We start from the raw sequence: 23,842 nt of genomic DNA, 5'->3' as shown, positions 1-23,842 counted from the left end.
GACAGATCACCTCAAAATTCAGTGGATTAAAACACAATGATTTAGTTTCCTTATGAGACTATGGTTAGCTGGAAGTTTCTACGGATCTGATCTTGGTTCAGCTGATATTGTCTGGGCTCACTCATGCATCTGTGGGCTGCTGACTAACCAGCTGAAGGCTGAGTGGGCTAGGGGGACCTTAGTCACCTGTGGGGCAGTTGGCGCACTGTCCATTTGGCTAGCAGGTCCAGGCATTTCTTATTTCCCCTCAGGTTATCTCAAGTTATTCAGATGGTGGCTGGGAGAGTTCCAAGCATTAGAGGGGCCTACGTGTGCAAGTGGACTCTGTCACTCTTCCCGCATTTTGTTGGATAAATCAAGTCAAAAAACTAGCCCAGATTCAAGGAGCAGGGATAGTAGACTTCTGATCTTATTTGGAGAAGGTGCCAAGTTCCATTCCAAAGGGCATGGGTTCGATGGAGGGACAGAGAACCAAAACTGGTGCTATTTCTTTTTGCTCAACTTACATATAACCCTTTAAAATGATTTCTAGTTGTACCATACTTCACACAGTGTGTACAGAAATTTCTTCCATTAATTGGGATATTGGTACTAGATGTCCACAAAGGCATTTTCCAATGGAAGGATTCAATAATTCTCTGATTTTATCCCCAAAAATTAGAAGGGCGGGAGAAAAAAGGAACTTTCAATCAATAAAATTTGTCAATCAGTTTGAAAACATGTTTTTCCAATGGAATGGACTTCAGTTTTGAGGCAGGAAAGAATTGCAAATACTTTGCTAACAGTGGATATGATAAAAGAGGGAAGATCTCGTTGCTTTGGAAGCTACCAGGAAACAGTAAAAAGACCCCAGCCTCCTGGACATGGCATGTCAGAACGTTAGCAAGGGTCATGAACAAGATGAATTGGTGCGGTAGGAGAAAGATGAAATTCACGGGATAATTTATTCAGGACCAGCTTTATTTCTTTTTCCCCTCAAAGAAATTTATCATTTAAATCTTTCCAGATCTTTATCATATGTCCTATTGCCCACTGCCTCTTCATCCCACATAGCCTTGTTGCTTTACTCTTTCCACCTTGCTTACATATGGGATGGCAATGCATAGGAGCAGAAGAGGAGTACTTGGCTCTAATGAACTATCTCTGTAGTAATGATTACAGAAATCCAGTATATGTATATATGTTTTCAGGAACACCTATCCCTGTGCTGCTAATAGAAATGGCGCACAGGAATATTTTATGGCATCTCCAATCATATTTGTAGGTCTTAAGAAGAACTATCTTTCCTTCTCCATAAGAAACTTGTCACAGCAACATAATGTCAATTGAGTTTATCAGGCATTTCCTTCCAGGGTCAATGCCTCTGAGGACTAAGACGCAAGAATTTCATTAGTAGAGATTTAACCCTATTCAAGTTGAACCAAAAAGAGAAAGGACTTTTTTTACATTTGGAAAGAAAGTGAAAGATTCCTGAGTCTAATTTTTTTTTTTCATTTTACATGTGAAAGCTACTTATAGTTGGGGTGGGTAAGGTCACAAATTAAGCATTAATGGAGCCAGGACTAAATACTAGATTTCTCCCTATCAGTCCTTGCTTCTTCCTATTTCAGTGTTTCTTCCACTTTCCAGCATGCCTACGTGAATATTAACTAGTCAATTTTAAGTGTGCATTTCTTCAGTGATTCTTACCTCCCAAGATTTTTACACATTTCTCCAGTGGAAGATGTTGTGTTAAGAAGTATTCTTTTCTCGACTCTCCTTTCACCGCAGGAGCGTCCCTGTATAAATTCAAAAGTGAGTCTATCGCCACCTTGTGACGATCATGTGCAGCTTCAACTTTAAAAGTGCTGTTTGCGGGGGCACCTGCGTGACTCAGTAGGTTAAGCCTCTGGCTTTTGGGTTCCGCTCAGGTCATGACCTCAGTCCCGGAATTAAGCCCCCAGTTGGGCTCTGGGCTGAGCACAGAGTTGGCTTGTCCCTCTCCTCCCTTTTGCTCCTTCCCCTGCTCGTGTGCTCGCTCTCTCTCTTGCTCTCTCTCATAAGTAAATAAAATCTTTAAAAAATAAATAAATAAAAGTGCAGTTTATAGAGGGAAAGTTTCACGTTTACAAAAAAAGTTCAATAAACACCAGTATTTTCCTTACCTAGATCTAATACTTACCACAACTCTTCCAAATGATTAATATCAGCCCCAAGTCATGTCTTATTTTTCTGTTTTGCTTGCTTCAGAGATGAGATAGGATCTCTGAGAGACTGTTGGTGAGCTCTTATTTTTTTTTCCAAAAGTCTCTTCTAAACAGAAGTGTCATATAGGTTATGCAATGAGAAAATAAATGGGTTCAAGTCCTAATCCTGTCACAAGAATTGTATGATCTTGAATAAGTGAGTAAAATTCTTGGATATTTAATTTATCTACCAACAATAAAAGCACTCAATACAATAATATTCTTTCTGGGTAGGAATTTGACTCCAATCCTACACTTAGGATTATACAATGCTATCAATATCATTTATTATAAATACTCTGTAGTTATTGTTCAAATTCTTTTTAGTTCCAGAATTATTTAGAAGAGTGATCTCCTTTTTTCCAAGCATTGAGTTTTTTGTTTAAACTGCTTTAGCGGTTTCTAAAAATAATGACAATATATTTAACTTTATGCTTTGTAAGGAGTTGGCTTTTCTTCTGGGGAAATGGGAAGCCATTGTGGGGTTTAGAGCACAGCAAGGGCTTGATCTGATTTACATTTTTATTTTAAGTGTTCAGTGTGATTTCTGTATTGACAAGAGACTATGGAGGGCAAAGACAGAAGCAAGGGGACAGGTACGAAGCAGCTGTGATAATGTAGGAAGGCAAAGATGGTGGCTCAGAAAGCAGGGTGACAGCAGCAGGGGTGGTGAGAGGGGCTTAGATTCTGGATGTATTTTAAAGGTGAAATTAATAGGGTTTACTGACAGATTGGTGTGGGATGTCAGAGACAGAGGACAGTTGGAAATGACTCCAGATTTTATGGCCTGAGCATGGGAAGGAGATCTGTCATCAAGTGAAATGGGGGGAAGGTTTTGTGCAGAAGCAGGTTTGGGGGTAGATTAAGAGTTCCGTTTTGGACGGGTGGGACCCAGATGCTCATTAGGTATACAACTAAACATTCCTAGTGTGTAACTCAAACACGTTAGGAGTTAGGGAGAGGACTCTGGGCTGCAACCGGAAATACGGGGGTTATTTGCATATGAAGCTAAGGAACTAAATGAGGCCATTGAGAAAGGAATGTTTACAGGGAAGAGTAGAGGCCAGGACTTCACCCTCGCGGCACCCCAACACTGAACAACGTAAGTAGAAGAATCAACAGAGACCGTGGATAAGACACTCGGAGAAGGAAAACCAGCAAGGGCAGTGCCCTACGAGGCAAGCGAACAGGAAAGAGGGAGCGTGTCAAACGGTGATTTTTCTTTTGCAGTTAAGATATTATCGGCTATACTTTCTTAAATCGGTTAGGTAGAAGCTAGAGAGGAGAAGTGGAAGGACGGCCCCGAGGCCTAGTCCCAAGTCCCTGAAGGGGAATGACAGAGACATAAGCCGGAGGCAAGGACGAAGGTGATAAATCAACTAGGCATTATAAGCCTGGGAGCTCAACATCCTGACCTTGGGGCTTCCAAGACCTTGGTGTTAGATCATGGGCCACAGGGGCCAAACGTTTGTCCTCTTCCACCTCTGCCCCAGGGTAACCCCTAGACTCATTATAATGCATTTGCATTTCAGGTACCCCCCTACCTGCTGGAGAAAGGCTGCCTGACCATTCAGTACAAACCTGGTAGGTCAAAAACTCCCCCTGACAACCTGTGGGACGAGTTTCCCAAAGGATTGGAAGCAGCTCCGTCAGAGACCAATTGAGAGTGTACATTCTCTTTAATCTTTCATCCACTGCTTTGTGCTTGCTACTTTCCTTCTGGTCGTCTTTATTCTGAGCGGGGATTCTCACGTAAAGCTTTTCGTGCGGAACCCGAGGACCAAGACTACCTTTCGCACAAAGCCGACCTCTCTGTCACCCCTAACAAATCCATGAATAACTTGGTAATGTTGTTCAGTGTAGTATTCTTAGTTCAAAATCTTAATACAAACAGACGCAAACCTCTGTCGGTGGTGTCTTGCAGTCCTCTCGTTATTACCGCTCAGAACTGGAGACCAGCCTGGTTTGGTTCTTGGGAGTAAATCTGGGTGCTTATCACTGGTGCCCAGTCTCCAGTCCCACCCGTATCCTTTTCTTACAATAAAAGGACAATTTTACGGGCTATTACTAGGCATCAATCTCTCTTAAGAGAGAGCTTTAATTATATGCTGATTTTCAGTTTGTGTCAGCTAAATCCAAAGACAGACCTAACTGCTGTGTTTGTTTTGCTGATCTACTCTATCCCAAAATAAAGGAGTATTAGTGGGATTATGGAAGAGTCTTAAAAACATTTCCCCTGGGCTCACTGCTCTTCTAGAAACCATCAGATCAAGATCTTCCCTTTTGCGTTGATTTTTTTTTTTTTTTTAACCTTCCTGCACTGTATCTCTTACATACATGGAAGATTCTCTAGCTTCCAGGACTCCTGCAAGTTTTCTGTTTTTGTTTTTTATTCTTCTTTATATTTTGAGGGTTCTGGAAGAGAATAGTTTTTTGGCTACGTTTATACTTCAATCCTACTCCGTAGCTAGCTAGATTGCGGCACCATTTCCAGCTGTCCAATTCACTGTCCTTCAGGAAGAAAGAAAGAAAAAAAAAATTTAAAGTCTTTTTTTTTTTTTTTTAATGCAGAGCAATTCAGTTCTCCTTAGCCCCAACCCCAAACATTTTTCTAGGCTTCTTTTATACGTACTATAATATATTACCATACTCTTCTAAACATAGCCATATACTATGGTTTCATCTGTTTCCTCTCCAAATGTTTTGTTCAAAAAGTAAAACGTAGGGGCACCTGGGTGATGCGGTAGGTTAAGCCCTGATTCTTCGTTTTGGCTTAGGTCTCAATCATAGGTCACAAGATCGAGCCCCATCACAGGCTCCACGCTCAGCATAGAGTCCGCTTGAGACTCTCTGTCCCTTTCCCTCTGCCCTGTGCTCATATGTTTGTTCTCTCTCTCTCTCAAAAAAATAAATCAATCTTAAAAAAAAAAAGTAAAATGTAGTATAGATCTTTGTTTCCCACTGATACAAACTATGTCTGTCTACCTTAGTGGCAAGACTTTTACCTTGATTTCCCGCATCAATGTCTGCCAGCTTAAGACAAGGACAAATCTGAGTTAAAGCTGGGTTGATTGTGTGCTATAGCAGAGGATACCCACACCATAGGAACCCACGGGTGCAACGTTTTTGACAGTTTGGGTATTTGAGCAATGCCAAGACTCCACAGAGGATATGCATATAAGCCCGTTACCTAAAAGGAAGAGACACAGTGCAGCCAGAGAAAGAGTATGTAGGCAAACATTCGGGATCCTGGAGACTTCCAGGCACAGTCACCCAGCGTTCTTATTCACGTATAGTTTGCATTCTATTTCCAAACTGAACTATCAGTGTCTATGCAAGGAACTGTAGTTCTGGGAAAGCTCAGGACAGAAGTTCCCATCTGGGTTTTTATTCCCCATTGGCCACATTATTGTCAGGCTGCCTAATTGGTTGTGGCCAGTTGAAAACCATCAACAAACTAGCCCTAGGGGTCACCATGGGAGTTTTGAAGTTTAAATGGCGCATCATAAATCCCACTGCGCTTATGTTTGCCAAGAGTCAAAGACAGACGACCAACAGTCCCCAGAGATAAGGCTATAGCTTTTCCTGTCCAGTTCAACTGTAAGTCAACTTTATCTTTCACGGTGGAATATTTTAGTAGGAGAGTAGGAAGGGCTTGTTATAGGATTTGGCCTTATGCCAGGTGGTTGAGGGGAGGGTCCAAGCATGGTCTTGTTCTGGATTTCAGAAACTACGGCAATTTGATTATTGAGTATTGTAGAGGTTTAGGGCTAACTTGCAGCTGTTTTGTGGTAGCTTTAGCATTGTCTCCAGAGGTGCCTGGATAAATGCACTAGTTAATGATTTATTATGTGAGGGTTAACATGCCAAAAAGCACATGCATGTGCCCTCTATCAGCTCGACTCCATTTCTCACTGAAAATGTAGAGATTGATGTTCTGTACCGGTTAACCTGGTTTCAGAGGCAGTTTTGTCTATGTGACCAGTGGGCGATAAAAGACCTCTCAAGAGACTTGTCCCTTGATTCCCCTGAGACCAAGATATCATATGCACGTCATGGTAGTTCCTGTTCCAGAGAGACAAGGCATGTTCTGTGTGAGAGGAAGAGGACCCTAGATGGTGTACAGGGATATTTAGGACCTGCTGCTATTTGCCTTGCTTTCTTTCTCCCGTGGACACAGACCTTTTGTCTTATCAAAACTTTGTCCAGTTATGCTATTTGGAGATTCCTTTCACTTGTATAACCCTGTTTAATTGCTGAAGGTTTCTCAGTAGTTTTAATATAGGATGCAGGAAGAACACAGCAAGACTTGAGCTATAATTGAGAAAGAAGCTGGAGTCACCTATGTCTCTGAGAGAAGGAGATATTTGATGAGGTTTGTAGTTTGTGCAAGGTTCTGATTTATGTCTGTGCTTTCTATGAGTAGGAGTGGCCTTGCTTGTGTCTCACTTCGACACGATCCCAGAGCGATCTCGGGTAATATTTGTATTCTCAAAATTACTATGTTCATCAGGAACACCAGCTAAGAGCCGTCAGGGATGCTTTTTTTCTATCTTAATCCCCTGCTTTTGGTTAAAGGCAGATGAATTCAAGCCACAGGACACTAATCTGTGATACCTAGGCCTTCACCATTGCTGAAGTTCTCCAAAATTGGGAGATTTTCTGGAGAATGTTGTTTGCAGTCAGATGAGAGTTACTCCTTCACGCAGCTGTTATAAGTTGTGGAATCGTGTGATGTAAAAATGGATGTGCGGTGGCATCTATGACACTGGATAAAATGCAGTCAACTGCCAACAGAGACATCTGCCAACAGCAAAACTGTGTTAGTCGTTGAAATAGATAACAAAGCAGGAACCTAGATAACTAAACCCAGACCGTTAAAACATGTCTCAATATCCTTCTCAGTCAGTTTCAGAGACCCAGGTGGCTTTTTCTGTTAGCTTAGTCATGGGCTGTTTACTTGCCTGTATTTATGAGGTACAGAAGGAAGATTTGCTATGGCACAAACACCACCCTTGGGAGTTCCTTAAGAGGAAATCATAGGCCATGTTAATTTGGTTGTGAATTTAAAATGGTTTGTTGAGTCGTTTTTTTGTTTTTTGTTTTTTAAGACTTTATTTCTTTATTTGACAGAGAGAAAGAAAGGTCAAGAAGGGGGAGTGGCAGGCAGAGGGAAAAGCAGGCTCCCCACTGAGCAAGGAGCCTGATGTGGGGCTCGATCCCAGAACTCTGGGATCATGACCTGAGCCGAAGGCAGATGCCCAAACAACTGAGCCACCCAGGCGCCCTTTGTTGAGTTTTAACAGCAGAAGTGGTGTCTGTGTGAGCAGTGGTAGCCCTTAGATGGGCACAGTCCCCATTGGTAATAAAAATATCATTCATTCTGNCCCAGAACTCTGGGATCATGACCTGAGCCGAAGGCAGATGCCCAAACAACTGAGCCACCCAGGCGCCCTTTGGTGAGTTTTAACAGCAGAAGTGGTGTCTGTGTGAGCAGTGGTAGCCCTTAGATGGGTACAGTCCCCATTGGTAATAAAAATATCATTCATTCTGGGGCGCCTGGGTGGCACAGTGGTTAAGCATCTGCCTTGGGCTCAGGGCGTGATCCTGGCGTTATGGGATCGAGCCCCACATCAGGCTCTTCCACTATGAGCCTGCCTCTTCCTCTCCCACTCCCCCTGCTTGTGTTCCCTCTCTCGCTGGCTGTCTCTATCTCTGTCAAATAAATAAATAAAATCTTTAAAAAAAATCACTCGTTCTAACAGGAGTGAATCAACCCTTAATTGGTCCCTTAAGACAGTCACATTTTCTGAGCAAAGTTAAATCATTTCTGGAGTATCTCTGAGAAAACAGAAGAGACACTATTTTACTAATGATAGTTCTGAAATTAGTATACTTCCAGTGGGCTGGATTTAGCTGCTAAGAATACAATGACCTCAATAGAAGCATTCCGTTGGGGGAATGGGGAATTCGAGGCCCAATTTTTACAAGATTAAAGATTACAATTAACAATGTAAGGGCAATTTAAGTGCCAGACAAGACCTGCAAAAGAAAATCTACCTTTTGAAATCTTTTCACAATGTTTCTCAATCTTTTTTTCAATTTTGTCCCTCTAAGGAGCCCTTTTGGGCATTTTGTTTCTAATTGTCATACCCAAGAAATTTTATACCATAGATTTAGATACGCTATATACCTGTTTATACATTGTATATATAACCATGCTTATACATAAGAAAGTAAGACATTTTCAAACTGTAAGAACTTATTTGTGCTCTCTCAGAGGTGATGTCACCCCTGTTGAGATGCTTATTTTAAAGAAGCAGCTATTGGATGCTTGACAGCAGGAACAGATTGGGGATGACAGACCTGCCAAATAGTTCATCCAAAGTGGTAGCTATGGTCAGAAAATTTATAAAAGCTTGTTTTCCCTTGAGTGACAGAAGGCCACAGTGTGTCAACAGTAAAAAGATGGAGGAAGTCTCCCTCGGGCAGCTTGTTGGGAAATCAGTCAGTCAATAGGGGGTGTTAAAATATAATAGCAGGCAAGATTAGAGAAGAGAAAACTGAAATAGGATGGCCAGGAATCAAGAAATTATTTTTTTCTATCATCTTGTGTGGAAGTTTTCTACTTCCTGTGGATGTCTCTTTTTAGAGTACACTTAAGAATCTACAATTTAGGGGCGCCTGGGTGGCACAGCGGTTAAGCGTCTGTCTTCAGCTCAGGGCGTGATCCTGGCGTTATGGGATCGAGCCCCACATCAGGCTCCTCCTGCTATGAGCCTGCTTCTTCCTCTCCCACTCCCCCTGCTTGTGTTTCCTCTCTCGCTGGCTATCTCTATCTCTGTCAAATAAATAAATAAATAATCTTAAAAAAAAAAAAAGAGTCTACAATTTAGGGGCACCTGGGTGGCGCAGGCTTTAAGCGTCTGCCTTAGGCTCAGAGTGTGATCCCAGCGTTCTGGGATTGAGCCCCACATCAGGCTCCTCTGCTAGGAGCCTGCATCTTCCTCTCCCACTCCCCCTGCTTGTACAAGTTCCCTCTCTCGCTGGCTTTCTCTCTCTGTCAAATAAATAAATAAAATCTTTTAAAAAGATAAAAAAAGAACCTACAATTTAAAGACCCCAGTGAAGTGGATACCAGTGATCAGAACAAGATGATACCCGGGATCAAGAGAAGATGCTGTCTGTCTTTTTAAGTGGGAAACGTGGATCCAAGGACCAACATTTTGGAGTTTTACTGCAATACTAGTTGTTATGGTACCAGGTTAGATCCTTTCCTTCAAAAGACAGGGATGGATTTTTTATAGTGTTCCTTTGAGGGGACTAAATTTCAATGTTCATGCTATGAAGGGATGTGTTGAGTGATTATTTTAGAAAAACTGTATGTATTTAATAAGACTGGTTGAATCTAGTTTACCTGCTCACCATAGGGAAGTACCCTCATGTATGGGGCAGCCTGTTATTCATTTATAAGGGAGAGTCTATCCTATGTATCATCAAGGCTTATGACAATTCCTTAGGCCATGGAAGTTCTAGAGTCTCTGAAAGCTTTGCCACTTTTTGGTTTTTTAGTTCCATTTGTTCTCCTACTTTCACTGAAGGTTGAGGATAGGAACAATAATTTTTAAGTAAAAAGTAAGGCCTTACAAAGGTATTTAATAACATTCTCAGTGAAAGGTAGTCCTTAAAATAAACAAATAATGACCAGGCATACTAGAACATGATCATTATTTGTTTAAAGGTTGATCTTTATCTTTTTTTTAACCGGGAAGGCCCAGAGGAGAATAACTAACTCAGTCATGTGGATTAATTTAAATTCAGGAAGTCGTTCATGTTCCAAGATTGAATATAAATCTGTAATTGGATAGCCTGCTTGATAATTTCAAGTTTTTGCTTTTAAGTGTAAACCACTGTAAAATAAAATTAAATCAGGATTATCCAAGGAAATTACAAAAGGCCTCTGTAAAGCATAGAACATTTTCTTTTTTTTTTTTTTAGATTTTATTTTTTTATTTGTCAGAGAGAGAGCGCCAGCGAAAGAGGGAACACAAGCAGGGGGAGTGGAAGAGGAAGAAGCAGGCTCCCAGCAGGGTAGGGAGCCCGATGTGGGGCTCGCTCCCAGGACCCTGGGATCAGGCCCTGAACTGAAGGCAGACGCTGAATGACTGAGCCACCCAGGCGCCCCCAACATAGAACGTTTTCTAGCAGAGATTAAACCACTGAGGAGTTTTGTTAAGTAGAGGCAGGAGCCCTCCTGGGTTCCGCATGTTACAGTGGTGGATTGCTACGTTAACAAGAGTCAAATATGAGGACTTTAATATTAACTCCAGGTGCTTTCAATTAACAGGAGTACTTAAAACTAGGATCGTAGAAACAGCAGCTTTTTGTAGATAATTATTATACCAGTCTTTGTTCTTAAACATGAGTGTCCTTTTTTCAAGCTTCTTTTTTTTGTAATCCTTATTTACAATCATTGGAACACATTCACAATATATTACTTAGCTTATAATTAATAAATCTAAGATGTATTTTCTCCTAGATTTATCAGTTCTTTCAAGTTCGGTAAACAAAGTATTCTCACAGTAGTGTGAAATAATCAAGGTTCGAGGCTGTTAAACAAACTTGATTATTTTTATTATTCCTACCCTACTTCTTTGAATAAAATAAAGGAATAAATGTGATACCTGGGGGCCATTCCGGGACCCAAAAATTGATTATACATAAAAAGATATCTCAACAGTTCTATAATTCCTATTTTGGGACCTAAATTTGAGAAAGACAAAATTAACTATTGCCAAAGGAAAAAAGAGATAAATAGAATACTTTATTTATTATACATAGAATACTCTATCTGTTAAGCATGGATGAATAAGAACATTTAATATTAAAAAAAGGAATTTTATTAAAATACATCAAGATCAAGTTTAGCAGAATAGACCGGTAAACAAAAAGAGCATTTGTTATGTGGGCACAGAAAATAGTCATTTCACAGAAAAAGAAAAAAATTCTAATTTTGCTCATGTATAAAATTTATGTGAAAATTTGCAATAAAGGATTTATTAACACATTTCTATGTATGCATTTATACATATAAATATATATGTGTGTGTGTATAAATATACAAATGGAAGATAAATTTACTAAAAATTAAAGTAAATTTAACTTAAAATATAATTAACACAGAACGTTAAATAGGACACTCTCTGTATTATATTGCAATATGACAATGTTACGTTGGAGCACCTGGGTGACTCAGTCAGTTAAGCATCTACTTTTGGCTCAGGGTCATGATCTCAGGGTTCTGGGATTGAGCCCCCCATCAGGATCCCTGCTCAGCAGGGAGCCTGCTTCTCCCTCTCCCTCTGCCCCTCCCCCTCCCCCTGCTTGTGGTCTCTCTCTGTCAAATAAATAAAATCTTAAAAAAAATGTTACATTGATAATATAGGACAATATCATATTATATTGAAATTGTCATCTTAATAAAGTGCAAAAATGTCCTTAATGAGCAGATAAATCATATTATCTCATATACAAATTCATGTTTCTCTGTAAGCATTGAACCAAAAATGTTTAGTCATTTAGATTAATTACCATATTCAACCACGTTGATTATTCTCTATATTATAGGTAGGAGTCGCTCACTACTTTCCGGATTTCTCTCAGACAGAATCAATCCACTGTATAGCTGTATATTTGGCATATCCATAGGAGGAGGAAATTCAGGAACCTCCTGTTTTCCATCTTGGTGACATCCATCCTCAGTGCTTATCCTGAGCCAAGACTTTAGAACACCCTTTCTCAACTGGGTTCTATGAGAGAAAGAAGTCCCATGGAGAGTATTAATAATACCTGTATTATCAATATTTTCAAGGATGGCGCATACAAAGTACCATTTTGAATGCATAGGAGAGAAGTTAATTCATTACTTCCATTAGGGATTTGGGGCTGACTTCTGTTACAGATGGCCAGATGAGAAAAGTTGATTTATTAAGTTCCAGGCTTGTCATTCCTTTTCTTTAATTTTCTTAGAAGTAGTCAGCCCCGTATTATACCACAGTAGGGTAAATGTGGTCCCCAAGTGCTTTCTCTGGATGGGCAGTTCATTAATGGGAAACAGGAGATTATTTAATTAGCTTTTTCATCAGAGTGTGATAGAACTGCTGAATTTTTACCTATCAATAGTTACATGATTTTCATTAGTTTCTACTTCGTTTAGAGTAGACAACCGCTACCTATGATCTTCTTCCTAACTTTCCCAAAGATAGGCAGCCCCATCTTGGCAGGCCTAACAGAGCACAGATCCATCTCCTGATTATTAATCCAGTTTCCAGATGTGGTTATAATTGATATGCCTAATAATGATTAGAGGCCCCACATTTGGCTCACTGATCTGTGAAATAAGCACATCGGACTAGGTGTGAAAAAGTTCTTATCTTACCCTCCGTGAACTAGAAGTTGCCACTCAACTCAGTTTCCCCCACTGCCTCCTCATTTCACTCATTTCTTCTTTTTTTTTAAGATTTTATTTATTTATTTGACAGAGAGACAGCCAGTGAGAGAGGAAACACAAGCAGGGGGAGTGGGAGAGGAAAGCAGGCTCCCAGCAGAGGAGCCTGACGTGGGGCTCGATCCCAGAACGCCAGGATCACGCCCTGAGCTGAAGGCAGACACTTAACGACTGAGCCACCCAAGCGCCCCTCATTTCACTCATTTCTGACTCCAAGTCTCATAACAGTGCATGTGATTGGTTAAATTCACATTACTTACCTGTACGCTGACTTCAAGGTAATCTAGGAATGGAATTTTCTAACTTCTTTCTTGGAAGTGAGACACATATGTTGGAAAATTACCAAAGTCTATGAAAAATCCACCAAATGACCCGAGGTAGAGATTTGCACCATGTTATGAGCCCTGACAAATGTGTTGCAAGATGAGTTTAGATTTAAAACAAGACCCATTGGGACACTGTTGCAATGTGATTTAGGAATGAGTTATATTGAAGGGCGTGTTCTTCTTTCTGCCAAAAATGGAATATACGACTCTGGGAGCCAAGATGTGGATATGGCAGTGACTACTATAAAATGCTTGTTTTCCACCCCTGGGACTGTGAGCTTTTCTGATTTAGTTGTTCTAAAACAACTAAATTTTACATTAATACACTTTTTCATTAATACACTTAATACAATTTTTCATTAATACACTTAAGAATTCCACTGAATTGGGGGCACTGACAGTCTTATAGGTACATCAAAAAATAAACCCAACAGAATGAACCTTTGGCCTAAATCCTTCATGTTCTTCATTTAGATACTTAGGATAGGATTGAGCCTCCCTAGATGTAACTCATCTTGTTGACTTGGGCTAGAGAACACATAGAATTGAATATATGGGGAAATTGTCACTCAAATTGATTTATTAAGCCAAAATTGTGTTTAGAGGTCTGTACTTCAGTTATATAATGGGAATTGCAACAGAAACACAAGAAAATTCTATAATTACAGTAATAAAGATCTCAATGGCTCATATTTTCAAGCCAACATGAGCTGGGATCATGTATTCATTTTTGTGCTTCTTTGGGTCAGTCCATGGAACGTATCTGATACTCTACAGTATTTTTTAATTTAATATAATCTTAGAATATGGGAGGTAAAAATTCTTATGGCCAAAGCATGGTACATAGTTCACTGAGATTTAAAGTTATTAGTGTTCTTAAACCCTAACAAACTCTGCCAAAAAGTACTTTTTTTCAGTAAAATATTGACCTAAAATAATGGACTTATATTTTACATCCAATATATTATGAAAATATATTAAAACTCAAAAGAAAATTATGAGTTTGGATTTTTTTTTTAAGTCCCTTTTGATGACATATCAAAAATTTTTGAGAGAAACTTCCAGGGAATCTGCTTACTATAGAAGTATACAAAACTAATTTTTATAGCCTTAAGATAAATATAACTGTGTTCCTATTTTATACACAACATGTGTAAAGTAGAACTCTTCTCTCATATTCCACTTCAGAAATTAGTTTTAAGTAATCATTCAGTAGCACTAGCTAAAATAAATGATTCATTCTTTATTCCTCATGTTCTTTTATCCTTCACAGCAAGTTCAGGTTCCTTCCCTCTCATGCATATTCCAAATTCTCCTCTCTTCTCCATCTTCCCAACTACCCTCCAGCACAAAGCTACATTACCTCTCTTTGTATCTCTCCAATAACATCCTTAGTGGTCTACCTGCTGCCATTTTTGGTTCCCTAAAACCTATCCTCAAAGAAGCTGAATTATTTGTAAAAAAATCAGACTCGCAATCATTACTTGAATGATGTTCTACCATAATATATAACATAATTCATTAAAAAATATTTATTGAGCAATTATCATATATTACAAGTTTCAGTTCAAGACACTGAAAATACAAGACGACACAGCTTTTTAGTCTCTGCCCTCATTAAGGTCGCATTTAAGTAGAAGAGAGCAAACTTTGAATCACCAATTTCAAATGCAATACAATAGGAAGGAGAAATCATAAGCGGTGCCATGGGTTAAAAAAAAGTGATGGGATTATGCAGGTTTGAAGATTTCCCATTATCTTATACCTGTGGTCTACTATAGAGGTTTTCCAAGAAATGAAAGATAAAACCATCTTTTTTTTTCCCCGGTGGGAACTAAAGTTGATTTTCAAGGTTTTTTTTTATTATTTTTTTATTATGCTAGTGACCATACAGTACATCCCTGGTTTTTGATGTAAAGTTCGATGATTCATTAGTTGNGATGCTTCATTAGTTGCGTATAACACCCAGTGCACCATGCAATACGTGCCCTCCCCACCACCCATCACCAGCCTATCCCATTCCCCCACCCCCCTGCCCTCTGAAGCTCAGTTTGTTTCACATAGTCCATAGACTCTCATGCTTCATTCCCTTCTGATTACCCCCCTTTTCTTTATCCCTTTCTTCCCCTACCAATCTTCCTAGTTCTTATGTTCCATAGATGAGAGAAATAATATAATTGTCTTTCTCTGCTTATTTCACTTAGCATTATCTCCTCCAGTGCCGTCCATGTTACAGCAAATGTTGAGAACTCGTTCTTTTTGATAGCTGAGTAATTCCATTGTATATATGGACCACAACTTCTTAATCCAGTCATCTGTTGAAGGGCATCTCGGCTCTTTCCCCGATTTAGCTATTGTGGACAAAGCTGCTATGAACATTGGGGTGCATATGGCCCTTCTCTTCACTACGTCTGTATCTTCGGGATAAATACCCAGTAGTGCGATGGCTGGGTCATAGGGTAGCTCAATTTTTAACTTTTTAAGGGACCTCCACACTGTTTTCCAGAGTGGCTGTACCAACTTGCANTAGTCCATAGTCTCTCATGTTTCATTCCCCCTTCTGATTACCCCCCTTTTCTTTATCCCTTTCTTCCCCTACCAATCTTCCTAGTTCTTATGTTCCATAGATGAGAGAAATAATATAATTGTCTTTCTCTGCTTATTTCACTTAGCATTATCTCCTCCAGTGCCGTCCATGTTACAGCAAATGTTGAGAACTCGTTCTTTTTGATAGCTGAGTAATTCCATTGTATATATGGACCACAACTTCTTAATCCAGTCATCTGTTGAAGGGCATCTCGGCTCTTTCCCCGATTTAGCTATTGTGGACAAAGCTGCTATGAACATTGGGGTGCATATGGCCCTTCTCTTCACTACGTCTGTATCTTCGGGATAAATACCCAGTAGTGCGATGGCTGGGTCATAGGGTAGCTCAATTTTTAACTTTTTAAGGGACCTCCACACTGTTTTCCAGAGTGGCTGTACCAACTTGCATTCCCACCAACAATGTAGGAGGGATCCCCTTTCTCCACATCCTCTCCAGCAATCGTTTCTTGCCTTGTCAATTTTTGCCATTCTAACTGGCGTAGGGTGGTATCTTAGTGTGGTTTTGATTTGAATTTCCCTGATGGCTAATGATTTTGAACGTTTTTTCATGTGTCAGCCATTTAATGTCTTCATTGGAAAAGTGTCTGTTCATATCTTCTGCCCATTTTATGATTTGTTTCTCGCGTATTGAGTTTGAGAAGTTCTTTGTAGATCTTGGATACCGGTCTTTTATCTGTAGTATCATTTGCAAATATATTCTCCCAATCCATGGGCTGCCTCTTAGTTTTTTGGACTGTTTCCTTGGCTGTGCAGAAGCTTTTTATCTTGATGAAGTCCCACAAGTTCATTTTATCTTTTGTTTCCCTTGCCTTTGGAGATGTATCATGAAAAAGGTTGCTGTGGCTGATGTCGTAGAGGTTCCTGCCTATGCTCTCCTCTAGAATTTTGATGGATTCCTGTCTCACATCCAAACTCTAAATGGATGAAAACCATCTTCATTATAGAGCACAGCATGAGAAAAAGACCTTTCTATTTGAGTAACTGAAAAAAGTCCACCAGATCTTAAGTGGGGCAAACAGTTTTTGAAAACACAATTGCTTTTGTTGCAGACTTTTGTTGAGCTCAAACTTTTTTATTGCAAATTAGGGCTTGAAAAAGGCAAGTTATAACTAGAAAATCTGCATTATTCTAAAGTTATAAGGTGAAAGTGTCAGTTCTCCGCATCTTTAAAGAAACCACCTTTGTTTAGTCTTTGACCTCCATCAGTTACACTGGCTCCACACAAGGCCTGCCAGGCACCTCAAGCCTCAGGGTTATTCTTGATAATATTCGTAAGTAGACTAAAGTCCATAGTCCTAGATATGGTAATACAGAGGAAAGTGAATGCGATTTGACTTAAGTATTCAAAGAGCAAGTATTTTCATCTATTTTTAGTAACATTTTTTGTTCAATTGCATATTTCAAAGGCATTATCAAGACTGTATTCTTATAGAGACAATGAGGCAAAAACTAGTTGGTTCAAAATATTAGCTTGTTTTAGCCATGGACCAATTGTTTAAGAAGAAAGATTTCAAAGACATGGATAGAATGGGATTTAAAATACAGGTGGAGGAAGAATTTACCTTAAATGAAGGACGGACATTTAATCTTCTGACATTAAAAAAAAAAAGGAATTGAGGGAAAATGGATTCAAATGTATTTGAAAGTTCGTGAGAGATGTGAAATCATTAAGTGATATTCTCAATTTTATTGATGCAATGGGATAAAACTTTGAAAAAGTATTCGCAGGTCATACTAAGTGACTTTCCTGGCTGGACCATCACCAGTTTTGCTCTACAAAGGATTAACTTGTATAATTGTGTTATTTCAAAACTAGGCCATGATTAAAAAGAAAAATACATTTATTCGTGGTCAGGGCTATCTAGAAAAATAAGGATTTTACAATTTAAAAAATGCTCCATTTCTTTTGTTGGATGTAGGAAATAGATTAGTAGCTTCTCTCTTTACTTCTTTGTAATACTTCAAAGATATCACAGGTCAGTAGACAAAAGAATACACCATTCATATCCTTATGAGGCTTTCAACAAAGATTTAGTCATTTGTGACTTTAGAATAATCCCAAATAAGTGCTTTCTTATTTATAGTCTTTAGTTTACAAAGGAAAATGCCTGGCTTTCTACAAGGTCAGTTACCCTTAGATTTTTTTGTCCCACTGAATGGGTTTGGTAAGGAAGAAATCTGCCCGTGTTTGCATTGGACTAGATTAATCAAATATTGTTGTACTAATTTTGCACAATTCCAGACCAATTAGGCGGAGCCCAAGTCACAGCAAGCAACTGATTCTCCTTCCTCCTTCTGGAGACAATGGAATCACTGCCCTGGCACCAAGCAAATGACCATTTACTCTCCTACGAAACAATCGATTCTATTTATTTCTTGGAATATCATCTAGTCTAACCTCAGAGGTAGGTGTATAAACATAGAAGGACTCAGAGACTATGTATGGCGCAATCACCACCTTCTACAAAAGCAGAGTGGAGCCCAGGTCAAGGAGTTTTTACTTTCTTACACCCCACGTCTTACCTCCCCTTACATGTCCTAACATTGAGTTTTTACAAAGATAACACTTTACCTTTAATAACACATTTAATCCTCAGAGGAACTCCAGGGATTGGTACTGTTATTTTCTTTATTTTATTTTGCAAATGAGGGTATCAGTTTCCAAGAGGTTTCAGCATGTCCAATATCAATCCATTGGAAGTCAGAGCCTGGATTTGAACGCTGTCAGGCTCCACAGCCCACACTCTATTTTCACTATCATTATGACTTAGTGACATTTTACATATATTTTTCAGTGTTAAGAACATAATTTAAACCATAATCAACTTTATAAATATTTATAGGTTTAAACAATAGTGAATCCTATCTAATATCTGCTCATCACTGATGCGTTTATGAAATGTAGCAAGCTGTTAACACTGAATCCATTCAATATATGATACCACTAAAATAAGCATGTTTTAGAAATTTTATACAAAGTTTTCTCCCTTACTCAGATAATACTAACAAATCTTAATTACAACGAATAAATCATTCCTCTCTCCCAGGCATAAACAAAACCTAGCTTTTTAAAAAGGATTTCCATTGCCAGGCATGTAGCTTATGATGAATTAGTAAGTGGAGAGAAAAGAACAAATTCATGCGCATCACTGAAACCTGAATTTTTTCCTGTCCAATTACAATCTGGAGATTTTCCTACCTAAGTGGTAGTGAAAAATATATTATCTGAAACTGTCATTACTTGCAACTATATTACCATATACTTGGAAACTCAAAGGAATCATTTGAAATATTCCTGTAAAACTTGGAGAAATATTCAGAAATCAATGGTCTTCATGTGAAAAATAAAACCTCTTTAAAATATATAAGATACTTCAGTAGTAGCAAAAATAAAATTATTCTGACTTAACAGAATAAACAGTAACTTATTAAAATATCCCTGAAGGAAACAAAGGAGACTTGGCAGAGTGAACAGACATGCAATGTCTTAGATGGGAAAATCCGACGTTTTCTAAAAGCATCAATTCTCCCTAATTTAATGCAACTCCAATAAAACTGACAACAGATTTTCTTTTATCCTGGAAATAAGCAGACTCTAAAAAGGTTATGGTAAAAGAAACATGAGTCAAGAAAACTCTAAAAAGCAAAAACACAGAAGTAGCCGTGGGAATGAGAGAAGGCAAGCATGAATGGTATTAGAACATATTAAAATTTTTGATCATGTAAATGGGTGCTTGTTTATGTTGCACGATGTTGTACATCTAAATAATTACCAAACTGATCAAAATGTAGATGTAAAAGCCATAAAAATTCTAAAAGACAATATGCTGCGGAACAGCAGTGATTCAAAGAAAGATGAGACAGGTTAGCTGTGAAGAAATGAGGGAGCAGGGGACGACCGCAAGAGTGCAATCGTCCAGAGCCCCTACAGCCTCGCATCTATTGGCAATAAACAAAGACAATAAAGGGTAATCAAAGGAGTCTCGTGGTCTGTAGCAATCCTGGATAAATGAGCACAGTCCTTCAAAGTTAACAATTCAGGAAGTCTTCAGTGAATAGCAGTACATCACCGTGAGAGCCATGCAAAGTAAATCATGTAAAGGTAAGCAAGTGAAGCCTATTCTTAAACATGTTTCTATGGACCCCTATCGTCAGGAGCAATCAGGTTTCGGGTGGGGCAGCGATCCACCCTGAGGGGACCAGGTTTTGCCACCTTGCTGCTGGTTATCTGAGGGGGTTCGGGGAGGGCTGAGTTCTGCCCTGAGCTGACTGGGTATTCCCAGCTGCTCGTGGTCTGACGTCCACGCTGAAGCCCCAGGAGCTCACACACATGTCTAATACATCTTTAGCATAAGCTCTCAGCCGGGGGTGCTGTATTCCTTTTTTGCAGAGGCAGTCAGATTTGGCCACTTCATGTTCCACCACTCCTTGGAAGCTTTACTCATCTGAGGACTAAGCATATTACAAAGATAAAAATAGCAAAGCTTCTAGTAGCACAGTACCGCTCTTAAACCACTGGAAAGGGTTTAACCGGGACAGTGTCGCGTCAGTATTTTCTGCCAAGCTTAAGCCTGGTACGTTTAGTAAGTCAGCAAGAGTGATGACCTGAACGGTATCCTGTAGCTGCTCAATGTCAATAGTTACCATGATTAGATGAACCTTTGAACTTTGTCCCAAGGGATCTCGGAAGCAGTGTTAATGGAGTAACACAAAATGTGACATTCCTGTCACAAAGGCAGCGCCATGTGTAAGTTAGTATTTTGTATTTCATCTACATGTGTCATAGTATATTCTAGACCTGAGAGCCGTTCACTTATTTGATCAATAGTTTGACTCCATGCCTTGTTGGCATTGTGATGCCAATCTTGCCCAAATCTTGTTTGCACTGTTTGGTGTAGGGCCACCCCTGCCACCACAGCTGTGGTGGTGATGGCAATAATGCCAAACGGCCATAAGGAGTCCTAGAAGCCTTTTTGAGCATCTGACCCTCTTACATAGGACAGCTAACAAGGCATCATGTCTGGAGAAGTCTCCCGTGGACAGGGATGTTCAACAGGTAACCATATTCCAACTGTCCTTCGTGCTAGTATGATTGGTTGGTATTTATATCACGATTAGGCAGGTATATAACCTGCAATTTGTGCAAAAAAGCTTTTTGGGACATGTCCAAATCAAGGGGTCCTACCACCAACACATATGAGTCTCTCACACAAGCTTGAATATAGCCCTTATCAACGAAAGTTTGTGTAGTTTTCCATCTTTAAATAGGTCCCATTCCAGATCTTAATAGGGGCCTGTGCTGCAGCAAGTTTCCATGTTTGTCTTTTGCGGTAGTCCATAAAAGGAGAGAGGGCAGCTAATCTGTCCCCATGCCACACTATGGGGCCACTGAAAAATAGTTTCAATGGAGTATTGAGTACATTGAAGTAAGCTTCGATGGGCGCATTGTCTCCCAGTGATATTAGACTGCAATCCCCTTAGAGGACCACTCCCATACTACTCCATAGGAATCAACGCACTGGGCTGATTTGGTCTACATTCCTCCCAATTGGGCTAAACCCCTTCATCCGACCACACTCTGGCCATTTTACATTTAGGTATTCATGGGATTTCAGTGTTTTCTTCGGTAAAATGGTAGGCAAAGCCCACAGTAGATACCAAATGAAGTTGCATTTTGGAGGAATTAACGCCTCCAGGAGAGGTCACCAGCCATCCTTAGTTTAATGGTCTTAAGAGATTTTCCTTAAGCAATTTTCTAACAGCCTGCCCCGACACCGCCCAGGGGCCCAGCAGGAGGCAGCGGCGGGCAGGTTAGCTGTGAAGGAAAGCGTGGTGCAGGAGACGACTGCATACGGAGAGCCCAAGCAGCTGCAACCTCGCGCATTTATCGGCGGTAGTAAACAATCGAACCACCAAGGGGAGGCTCGATCTGTCGCATGTACTAGTACATCGTGGAGAAAGTCACGGCAGATGATGTTACGTTAAGCGAGTGAGGCCTATTCTTAAACATGTTTCTATGGACCCCGCAGGTTATTGTCAAGAGCGATCAGGTTTCGGTTGGGGCGGCGTTGGCCGGGTAGCAGACCAGGCGTTCCTGGCCGCTGGTTATGAGGGGGTTTCAGGAAGGGCAGCATTCCACCCTGAGCACGCCGGGCGTTCCCAGCTGCTGGTGCTCTGACGTTCCCATTAAAGCCCGCGGGGTCACAAACATGTTTTCCTATTATATCCTTAGCATAAGCTCTCAGCCAGGGGCTGCTGCCATTTCCCTTTTTCTTTTTGTAGAAGCAGAAGGCAGACTTTGCAACTTCGAGTTCCATCACTCGTCCGAAGGCTCCGAAGGCTTTTCTTCGCCTCTGAGGACTAAACATATTGCAAAGAGATAAAAGTAATAGTAGCACTCCTAGAAGGCTGGTACCGTTATTATTAAACCAGTGGAAAGGGCTTGAGGGGGACAGTGTCCCACCAATATTTTCTGGCAAGCTTAAGCCTGGTACATTTTGTTAAGTCGGCATGAGTGATGCCCTGAACGGTAGCTTGTAGCTGGTTTAATATCAAGAGTTAAATTGTTACCATAATGATTAAACAGGTATCTTCAAGCTTTCTCCCAAGGAATTTCGGTTGCATAAGGAAAGGGAGTAACACAAAATGTTTTAACATTCCAGTCACAAAGAAGGGACATGTAATTTAATATTTTGTATTTCATCCCCCAGATATATCATAGTATATTCTAGATCTGAGAGCCGCTCGCTTACCTTTTGATCCTAGTTTGACGACTCGATACCTTGCTGGCCTTGTGATGCCCACCTTGTGCAGGTCTTGTCTTTTGTACTGCTCGGTGCAATGCTGTTCCTGCCACCACAGCTGTGGCAGTGATGGCAATAATGCCGAGAATGGCCGTGTAAGGAGTCCTATAAAACTTTTTGAGCATCGGACCCACTTATGTGGGACCACTAACAAGGCATGCATGTCCGGAGAACTCTCCCACGGACAGGGATGGTCAACAGGCATCCATATTCCAACTCTCCTTCGTGCTAGTAAGGATTGGTCAGTATCTATACAACAATTTAGGCAGGTATATAACCTGCAATTTGTCCAAAAAAGCTCTTTTTGGGACATACCCAATTTAAGGAGTCCCACCACCAACACGTATGGGTCTCACACACAAGCTTGAATATAGTGCTTAACAGTCTAAAAGCTTAAAGTATAGTTTCTATCTTTAGGATAGGTCCCATTCCAGATCTTAATAGGGGACTGCCACGCCACAGGTTTCCATAAATAAAAGGAGGGGGGCAGCTAATCCATCTCCACGCCGTATTTCGGGACCATCAGAAATAGTGTAAATGGAAGTATGGTTAAGTACATACTATCGTAAGGTTCGATGATGGGAGCATTGTCTCCCAGTGCAATTAGACTGCAAACCCCCGAGGGGACCAGTCCCATACTACTCCATAGGAATCAATGCACTGGGATGATTTGCTCTACGTTCCTCCCAATTGGGCTGAATCCCTTCACCCAACCACAATCTGGCCATTTTACATTTAGGTATCAGTGGGATTTCAATGTTTTCTTCAGTAAAATTGTAGGCAAAGCCCACAGTAGGTATCAAATGAAGTTGTATTCCGGAGGAATTAACGTCTCCGGAAGAGGTCACCAGCCATCCTTGGTTTAACAGTCCTAAGCGATTTCTGTAATGGCCAATGCAAATAGGTCTCGCATTAATGCCCAATGTGGTATTAATTTCTTGTCCTCCACCTAGATCTCCTATCCCTGGGATCCACTTAGATGCATTAATGTATACAGGGATGGCATCATCCCATTCAATTGGCCTGATAAGAGGGGGATTATAGGTACATAGGCCCAATAAGTAAAATTGGTGGCTGGTGCCATGCCACAGAGTGGGATACTCACAGCTACTGTCAGTAAGGCCATCATACTAACAGCCATATTGCCAGAGGTAAAGGGGTGCTGTTCATTGTGCAGCACTTCTGCTTTCTGGGTCAGCTTCTTGATCTCACCCCATGGGGGCATCTCCACCATCTCGGTTCACACAGTGTGATTTTGGTGGTCTGTAGGGTGAGGCCCTAGAAACTGATTGGGGGACTAGGTCAAACGGGCTCTCCTCCACTCATGTCAGACCTTTCCCCCAAGTGACAAGTACCTGGAAGCCATTGATTAGA

At 40.3% G+C, this 23,842-nt stretch overlaps 1 protein-coding gene across 4 annotated transcripts in view; it reads left to right on the top strand.

Annotated features, from left to right (window-relative positions):
• The first annotated feature begins 3,202 nt into the window (after nt 1–3,202).
• LOC100471213 (ovostatin homolog 2-like) overlaps nt 3,203–23,842 on the top strand; it is a 92,793-nt gene continuing 72,153 nt past the window's right edge. For 3 of the 4 annotated variants that reach the window (XM_034645922.1, XM_034645919.1, XM_034645920.1), the window contains exons 1-2: nt 3,203–3,327; nt 3,758–3,809. The gene's annotated coding sequence lies outside the window, so the exon portion shown is untranslated. Of the gene's footprint in view, nt 3,438–3,757; nt 3,810–23,842 lie in introns of all 4 variants that reach the window. The other variant, XM_034645921.1, reaches the window with a different exon arrangement.

Source organism: Ailuropoda melanoleuca, chromosome 16 (genome assembly GCF_002007445.2).
Source record: "Ailuropoda melanoleuca isolate Jingjing chromosome 16, ASM200744v2, whole genome shotgun sequence".
Lineage (NCBI taxonomy): Eukaryota > Metazoa > Chordata > Mammalia > Carnivora > Ursidae > Ailuropoda > Ailuropoda melanoleuca.
This window is presented reverse-complemented; position numbering and strand designations above follow the sequence as displayed.